This window comes from Pipistrellus hanaki (assembly GCF_964339955.1).
Source record: "Pipistrellus hanaki genome assembly, chromosome: 9".
Taxonomy (NCBI): domain Eukaryota; kingdom Metazoa; phylum Chordata; class Mammalia; order Chiroptera; family Vespertilionidae; genus Pipistrellus; species Pipistrellus hanaki.
This window is the reverse complement of record NC_140511.1, coordinates 44,145,793-44,154,771: the sequence shown is the minus strand read 5'-3', so window position 1 is coordinate 44,154,771 and position 8,979 is coordinate 44,145,793. Positions and strand designations below refer to the sequence as shown.

General features: G+C 44.2%; 1 protein-coding gene across 7 annotated transcripts in view; it reads left to right on the top strand.

The window, feature by feature from the left end:
* Positions 1-417: 417 nt before the first annotated feature.
* Positions 418-8,979, top strand: part of NUP98 (nucleoporin 98 and 96 precursor) — a gene marked incomplete at its 3' end in the record, with an annotated part of 99,637 nt that continues 91,075 nt past the window's right edge. For 6 of the 7 annotated variants that reach the window (XM_084894153.1, XM_084894150.1, XM_084894152.1 and 3 more), the window contains exon 1: positions 421-611. Of the gene's footprint in view, positions 612-8,979 lie in introns of all 7 variants that reach the window. The other variant, XM_084894154.1, reaches the window with a different exon arrangement.

Genomic DNA, 8,979 nt, shown 5'->3' with positions numbered 1-8,979 from the left:
AATAGTTACCATGCCATCCAGTAGCCTACCTTCTGATTGGCCCGAGCTTCCGCAGCCGGGTCTCTCCGCTCCGAGGAAGGGGGCGGGGCCTCTGTGTTACGTCACCATTCTTCTCCCACACCCCGTCCACTGTAGCCACTCACCAGCCCACTTCGAGGGGCCCTGTGTGACATCACGACTCCCTTCCGGCCAACCGCGGCGGCGAGAGGCGGGACTCCAAGTCCCGCCCATCATCCCTTCCCTTTCCTTCCCCTAATTCCCTTAAGTCCCTCCTCTTCCTCCTCTCCTCCCCCGACCGCCCTCACGTTCAGTTTCAAAAGCCTCGTCGCCCAATGAGCGGCAGGGTGGGCCTAGAGTGGCGTCGTCTGCGGCCAATGCGCCGGCGGCGAGGGCGGAGCGCCCGCAGCGAACCTCTGACGGCGGGCGGCGTGTGACGCAGTCGGGCCCTCTGCGCGCTGCCCCCCGAAGCGGCGGCGCTCTGCGTCCGAGCTGGTGGCGGCGGTGACGGTTTCGAGGCGGCCGCGCGCTGCTCCCTGAGCGGCGGGTGGCGAACGGGCCTAGGCTTTGACTCCTGGCACTTCCCCTCCCTGACCAACCCCTCCTTCGCCGAGGTAAGTCGGGGGCCGGGGCGGCGGCGGCGGCTGGGGACGGCAGGCTCCTCCTCTCCTCGGAGCGGGCGGTGTGCGGGGCTTCCCAGGCCCTCTCCGCGCCCAAGCCCCGGGCCCCGCGCGCCTCTGCCCGGAGGGAGGGGTCGGGCCCGCGCCCGGAGGCCGGACTCTTGAGGAACTGGGAGAGAATGGTTGTCGGTGGAGTCTGGGCCCGGGAGGCTCCGATCGCAGCCTACGGTGAGGGAGCGTCCATCTATCCAGTTGTACTTATTCATTTGCCCGGCGGTGACGAGGTGGGCCGGGCCCATGAATAGGGTCTCCTTTCATTCGCGGTGGCAGCGCCTTAAAACCCCGAAGACGGTCTCGCCGCACTTCCCTGGACTCTCCGAGTGGGATTGGCTGTATTCGCCTTGGCCCTCCTACTGGGAAATTTGCAGTTCCAGGGTTAAGGTGGGGTGGATCTAGAGTTTGTTAGCTTTTTGAAACATCTGAGAATTAAGGTCAGGTTGGTGGTCATTTTCTGGTCTCCCACGTGTTTCTCGTGTAAAGCTAATTGGAAAGAGGGGGTTTCTAGATTATGATATAGCCATAAGGGCCTAAGTGATTAAAGCCTATCTACCTACCCTAGATCATGAGCAAGGTTTATAGCTGGAGAAGCCCGGGCCCAGAGAAGGGACAGGATGAGCCAGTGCCAGATCTGACTCAGTCTAGAAATGTGTCTTGCTAGTGGTACCCTAACCTAGACCCTGAGATCGAAACTTAAAAGTGGGTAAAAGAATGTCAGTATTGTTATGTCCTGTAAAAACAAATTGGTAAGACCACAAGTTATTGGATGGTTCCCTGTTCCAAATCTAAAATTTTTATTCTCCCGGGGACTCAGAAGAAGGAGTCCCCTAACCACAGCAGTGTTGGAATAAAAAGCAGAAAATATAGATGAGACTTAGAAACGTAGGCAGCAAGTCATTTTACCTTGGAACGCATGGCATCTCTCTCGTGCAGAATCAAAGTTTTGTAGTAGAAGGAGGTGAGAAGATGAAACGCAGCTTTGAAAAATAAACTAAAGCATTCTCTGTGGCAGCCTTATAAATTAAGAAGCCCTTGTTAACTGGGTGACAGATGGTGTGTTTACTTGGTGGAAGAAGTTAGGATGTTTAAAAAAACGAAAAAGTTGGATAGGATGGAGGGACTAGGAAATACATTGGTAGAATTATTTTTTGACTCTTCACTAAGATTTGATGTTCCCTGGCCGGTGATGCTCAGTTGGAGAATTGTCCTGTACACCAAAAGGTGGTGGGTTCAATGGATCTGTCTCCTCTCTCCCCTGTCCTCCCTCCCTTCTTCTCTGTAAAAAATCATTTAAAATTTTTTGATAAAAGTAAACCATCACCATACATATATCAGTAAGATCTTCACTCTTGTTTAGATGACAACAAAATTGAAAAGGAGTAGTATACTAGTTTAAGCGCTGAAGAGATCTGTAGCCTCAATACTAAGATATGAACAGGATGTATTTTCAGTGATATTTTCTCAGTCCAAGCATCACCCTCTCCTGGGAAGTATTACCTGGCATCCTCTCCGGGGCAAGCTTCCATTAACACTATTTGAGACTTCTACTTATAGCACAAATAATTTTTAGTTTTAGCTGTTTGTCTTTTTATTAGTCTGAGGTAAATATTTTTGTCTTATCTTTGTATTCAGGTTGTTTGGCACATAGTTGGCACTCGGAGTGTTTGCTGCCAAAACCGGTTTAGCTCAGTGGATAGAGCATCTGTCTGTGGACAGAAGGGTCCCAGGTTTGATTCCGGTCAAGGGCATGTACATTGGTTGCGGGCACATCCCCGGTGGGGGATGTGCAGGAGGCCGCTGGTTGATGATTCTCTCTCATTGATGCTTCTAGCTATCTATCCCTCTCCCCTCCTCTCTGTGAAAAATCAATTAAATATATATTTTTTAAAAAAAGAGTGTTTGCTTAAATGAATAAACACATATGGAGGAATTAAACCTAAAAATCCTATATACTAAAACCCTAATGTGCAAATAGACTCAACGGTGGAACAACCTGTTGCTATGATGTGCATTGACCACCAGGAGGCAGACACTCAACATAGGAGCTGCCTCTAGTCCACAAGCCCCAGACCAGCTAAGGCAGGTGCCAGTGGGGGTGCCCCCTCACCGCCCCCACCAGTTGCCCCACAGATTGGCCCTGATTGCCGGTCAAGTTTAGGAACCTTACCCATGTACAAATTTTGTGTACTGGGCCTCTATAGTCTATAAAGAGGCTGGGTATTTGTGTGCTCCTGAAATAGGGGCCCCAGATAAGAGGACTCATAACTCGTGTTACATGGTACTTTGGTACCTGATTTTACTTATATCCACGAACTCTTAGCTAAGAGTTCGTGGATATAAGTATCACATTCGCAGCTTAGAGGGAAAAAAATCGGTTATATCATTTTATTGCAATATTTTTATGGTGGCAGTTAACCTATGAAGTAAGGGGTTTAATTTCCAATAAATTCCATCTGTAATTATGAAATTTGTTGAAAGTTTAGAGGACTTGCCGAAACCGGTTTGGTTCAGTGGTAGAGAGTCGGTCTGCGGACTGAAAGGTCCCGGGTTCGATTCCGGTCGGGGGCATGTACATTGGTTGCGGGCGCATCCCCGGTGAGGGGTGTGCAGGAGACAGCTGGTCAATGTTTCTCTCTCATCGACATTTCTGGCTGGCTCGCTCTCGCTCTCTCTCTCTCTCTCCCTTCCTCTCTGTAAAATATCAATAAAATATTAAAAAAAAAAAAAAAGAAAGAAAGTTTAGAGGACTTTACTAATTGAAAGGAGTTTTTAAATAGCCTTTTCAAATAATTGTAGATATTCTTTGACACTACACTCAAACCTTTTTTTTTTTTTTTTTTTTTTTTAATATTTTATTGATATTTTACAGAGAGGAAGGGAGAGAGAGAGAGAGCGAGAGCGAGCCAGCCAGAAATGTCGATGAGAGAGAAACATTGACCAGCTGTCTCCTGCACACCCCCACTGGGGATGTGCCCGCAATCAACGTACATGCCCCTGACCGAATCGAACCTGGGACCCTTCAGTCTGCAGACCGACGCCCTACCACTGAGCCAAACTAGTTTCGGCTACACTCAAACCTTTTTAAAAGTTTGTTGCAATATGAAATTTGAAATCATATCATTGAGCTTTTGCGCCCTTTTACATTAAAATTCATTTGTTCTTACACTTTAAGTGAATATTATCCATGCAAGATTATATGAAATTATATATTGATCATTCACTGGGTTATGTAGCTCTTCCAAATATTGACAAAGTTAATTGTACAGTTGTTAATATTTTCACTTTTCAGATAAGTCTTTAGAATTTGGGAAGCTGAGGAGTTCTTGGTGGTGGATACAAGTTTTCAAAATTCTAATTTTGCCCCCAATCTGAATAACCATGGTTTGTTATTCATTCTTTGAAATAAAAATGGTGTTCCATGAGAAAATCCATGAGTTTAGTTTCATCTTAAAAGTAATTATATGATGCCTAACCGGTTTGGCTCAGTGGATAGAGCGTCAGCCTGTGGACTGAAAGGTCCCAGGTTCGATTCTGGTTGAGGGCATGTACCTTGGTTGTGGGCACATCCCCAGTTGGGAGGTGTGCAGGAGGCAGCTGGTCGATGTTTCTCTCTCATTGATGTTTCTAGTTCTCTATCCCTTTTCCTTCCTTTCTGTAAAAAATCAATTAAAAATATATTAAAAAAGTAATCATATGAGCCCAACCACTGGTGGCTGAGAGGTTGAGGATTGACCTATGAACAAGTTCATGGTACATGCCCGGGTTGCATGTTCATTCCCAGTGTTGGGTGTGTAGGAGGCAGCCAATTTGGGATTTTATCATTGATGTTTCTCCCTCTCACTTTCTCTCTGAAATCAATATATTTGTATATATCTATATATAAAAACCTAAGCGACCGGTCAACTAGTAGCTATGACACGCACTGTCCATGGAAACATGGAACAGACTACTGAATCTCAGAGGGAAGGGAAGAGAGAGGAGAGTGAGAAGAGATTAACCAGAGATCCGTATATGCATACCAGAGGCATGGTACACAGATTCGTGCATCAGCGGGGTCCCTCTGTCTAGCCTGGGGGGAATGGGCCAAGATCGGCAATCCAACATCCCCCAAGGAGACCTGGATTTCGAGAGAGTGCAGGCCAGGTCGAGGGACCCCACCTGTGCATGAATCCATGTCCTGGGCTCCTAGAAAAAATATTTTAAAAAGTAAAATAATCACATGAATGTTTTACCTTGAGACAACCCTTGCATTTCAATATGGACAAATTCTTTTGAGTACTTCCCATTTTATCCCCCCAAATAATCAGAGTATTAAAGTGTATGTACTGAAATGTTGAGAATTAATACCATCATTACTTAGTGCTTCGTCAAGGACATTCAAGTTAAAGTGGCTTTTGTTTTTTGTATTTGTTAAGTGGGTGGCAGTGAATAATTCAGTGACTGTTAGTACAGTTTGGGACCTTTGTCTTGATTCATGCTCAGGTTACAGTGGTTTTATAAACCATTGCTTTTTTTTTTTTTTTTTTTTTTTTAACCATTGCTTTTTGCACCCCAGTGCAGAAGTCAGCACAGTTAAATAAGGTAAATAATGTCTAATACTTACTATGAAAATTGTTTTGATTTCATGGACTCCTTGAAAGAGATCTCAAGGACTTTTAGTGACCTTTCGACCACACTTTGAGATCCTCTAATCCAGAACTAGTTCATACAGACACAAGCTTCTTTGAAAGGGTTCTACTGTACCCTCCCCTCTTTATTTTGGCTAGGGCAGCTTCTGCTTATGATTGTTTCACATATTGGGTTTCATAGCTAAAAATGCTTGAAAACCATTGATCAAAGGGAAAAGAATCAAGGGCTTGGGGAAATAAAAAAAAGAATTGAGTGCCTGAATTTGGACTGTCTCTTCAGGAATGGAACAGTTCATCCTCTGTGAATACATGTTATAGCCACTCATCATTGTAATTACACATTTGTTGAGTCTTGCTTCCATGTACTTCTTTGACACACTTTGTTGTTATTTGCACACCTGCCTTGTTTCAATAACCTTCTTAAGAAATAGGCAAATGGGCTTGTACATAAAAAAAGATGAGTAGTTGGGAATGAGACCAGAGATGTGAGATGAGTGGTAGAGTGACCTGGGTATGTTGTGTGTAGGGGCTTTTGGTTTTTGTTGTTTGCAATGGTAGTTGGTTAGGTGGTTAGTAGATGACACTGAAGTATTGGGAACTGAATCGTATTATATAGAGAGTTCTAGTTAGGCATTGATAAATCACAGTTTAGAGTGGGGAGGGAATTATTACACTTTACTAATTAAAAATACTGTAAAATGTTGATTGAAACACAACAGAAACCTGCTTTTCAGTGACATACAATATTTTTTTCTGATTGGGTTATTTTGCTTAGCATGATGCCTTTAAAGTTTATTTTGTTGGATATGAGTATTGCTACTCCAGCTTTTTTTTTTTTTTCTTCTTCTTTTACATGTGCATGGAAAATTTTTTCCCATTCCTTCACTTTCATCCTGTATGTGTTTTTTGTTTTTGAGGTGGATTTCTTGTAGACAGCATATAGTTCAGTCATGTTTTTGTATCCATTCAGCTACCTTAAACCTTTTGATTGGAGCATTTAATCCATTTATATTTAGGGTTATTATTGAGAGGTACTTATTTATAGCCATTTTAATTCTGTATGGATAGGTTTCTCTCTCCATTTCTTCTTCTCAGCAATCCCTTACAGCAATCCCTTTAGCATTTCTTGTAATGCTGGCTTGGTGGTAGTGAACTCCTTTAGCCTTTTTTTCTTTTTGTCTGGGAAGCTCTTTTTAAAAAAATATATTTTATTGATTTCTTACAGAGAGGAAGAGAGAGGGATAGAGAGTTAGAAACATCAATGAGAGAGAATCATCGATCAGCTGCCTCTTGCACACCCCCGTCTGGGGTTTACCAGCAACCAAGGTACATGCGGGCCCCCCCCCCCCCCCCCCCCGACCGGAATCGAACCTGGGACCCTTCAGTCCGCAGGCCGACGCTCTATCCACTGAGCCAAACATGTTTCGGCTGTCTGGGAATCTTTATTTGATTGTCTATTTTGAATAATAGCTTTGCTGGTTATTGTCATCTTGGTCTCAGATCCTTGCTTTCCATTAACTTGAGTACTTCATGCCATTCTCTTCTGGCCTGTAGAGTTTCTGATGAGAACTCAGGTGTCAGTCTTATGGGAACTCCTTTGTAGGTTATGCTCTCTTTTCTCTTGCTGCCTTTGTTTCTCTTTGTCTTTAATTTTTGGCATTTTAGTTATGATGTGTCTGGGCATGGGTCTGTTTGGGTTCTTCTTGTTTGGGGTTTCCTGTATCTTCTGTACTTGTGTGACTTTTCCTTTATTAGTTTAGGGAAATTTCCTACCATTATTTCTTCAAACACTTTCTCTATTCCTTTATCCCTTTCTGCATCTTCTGGCACACCTGCTATTCTAATATTGTTTCATTTCACATTGTCCCACAGCTCCCTTAAGCTATCCTCCTATTTTTTAGTTGTTTTTCTTTTTGGTTCTCTAATTGAGTGATATTTTCAACTGTCATCTAACTCACTGATTCAATTCTCAGCGTTCCCTAATCTTCTGTTTATTCCTTCCAATGTGTTCTTTATTTGTGTTATGTCATTCTTTATCTCAGACTGTTCTTTTTTTCATAGTTACTATATATTTTTTCATACTGTTGAGTATTTTTACCATCATTACTCTGAACTCTGTTTCAGATAAATTTCTTATCTCTGCTTCATTTATCTCTTCTTCTGGTGAATTCTCTAGTTCTTTCATTTGGGGGTTGTTTCTTTGTTTCCTCATTTTGGCTGTTTGGGTTTGTGACTATGTATAATATTAGGTCAATTCTCTACACTTCTCAATCTCTAGTGCAGGCCAGTGTTAAAGGCTGTTTCTGACTAATTGGATCAGGCAAAAACTCAAAACCTCCAGAAACTGCCTCTGTCTACACTGTCTAATAGAATTCCAACTTGAATTGCCACAGGCAATCATCCTCAGGTGTGGGGAGTTTTTTTTCAATAGGGTGGGGCAGTTGCTTCCACCTGGAGGCTAATTGTTATTTTGTTTACTGGCCTCAGGGCAAGGTGTTTTCCAGTAGGGTGTGTCAACTGTTTTCCCAGGCAAGGCTGATGACTATGTGGGAAAGATGTCCTCCACTGTATGAGGGAATGACTCAGCCCAGGAAACTTGGGGTGTCTGCCTTCTGAGTTCCAGCCCGAGTCCCTAGTCCTGGATTTTGCTCTCACAGCTCCAGTCTACTTCACCTTTCCTCTGCCAGAGCACAAGGTGGGTGGCTCCACAGGGAATTTTTGTGCATTGGCTCTTTAAGAAGGTGCTCAATCTTTCAGCTGCCGCTCCCTGGCAGACAGCACCCCATAGCTTTTCACAGTTAGGTGTTATTGTGGGCCCCCTCCTCAATTTGGTTCTCTCTTCTGGGGAGCCCAGCTTTGGGATTAGATCCCAGAGTTCTCAGTGGCGTGCGCATCCCCCCTCTCCCCAGCTGAGATATCTCTCTGGGACTTCAGTTGCTGTCTGTGACTGCCCGGCCAGCCCTTTTGTGCCTCCACCCCTCCTACCAGTCTATATACCATCTCTACCTTCAGTCCTTGGGTATCAGGGTTCTCTGCTGTGAGTTTCTCATTGATTATTCAGGAAACCTTTCTGTATTTCAGTTCTAATTCCAGCTTGTTCCTGGGAGCAGGTTCGTGTTCCATGTTCTTTTTTCATACTATTCTCACTAAGTTCTGTGAAAACCCTTATAGTTATTGTTTTGAACTCTGTCTGGTAGTTTTTTTTGCCTCCATTTCATTTATTTCTTTTTCTGGAGATTTCTCCTGTTCTTTCATTTGGGACCTGTTTTTTTTGCCTTCCTCTTCTTGGCTGCTTCCCTATGTTTGTTTCTATGTATTATGTAGAGCTGCTACATCTTCTTATGTAGGGCCTGACCCCATGGAGTATGACTTGCATTAATGGGGCTTTGGTGCCCACCAATTCTGGTCATTCATGGAAGTGTTTGGGCTGTAAACTGGTATCATCTGAAGCTATTCACAAGGTGAACTGGCTTTTGGGCCTCCTGGCAAGTACAAGGTCAGCCACCTCCTGCACCTTGCCTAAGGCCACCTGGCCTGAGCTACAGAGCCATTAACAGATGGCTGCTACTTTTGTTGGTATTAGAGGTACCTGGGAGAGGCCTGACTATGAACTGAGGAAGCTGGCTGCCTGCGCTCATGCCAGGCCTGGGCCACTTAGCAAGGGGTACAGGGCATTG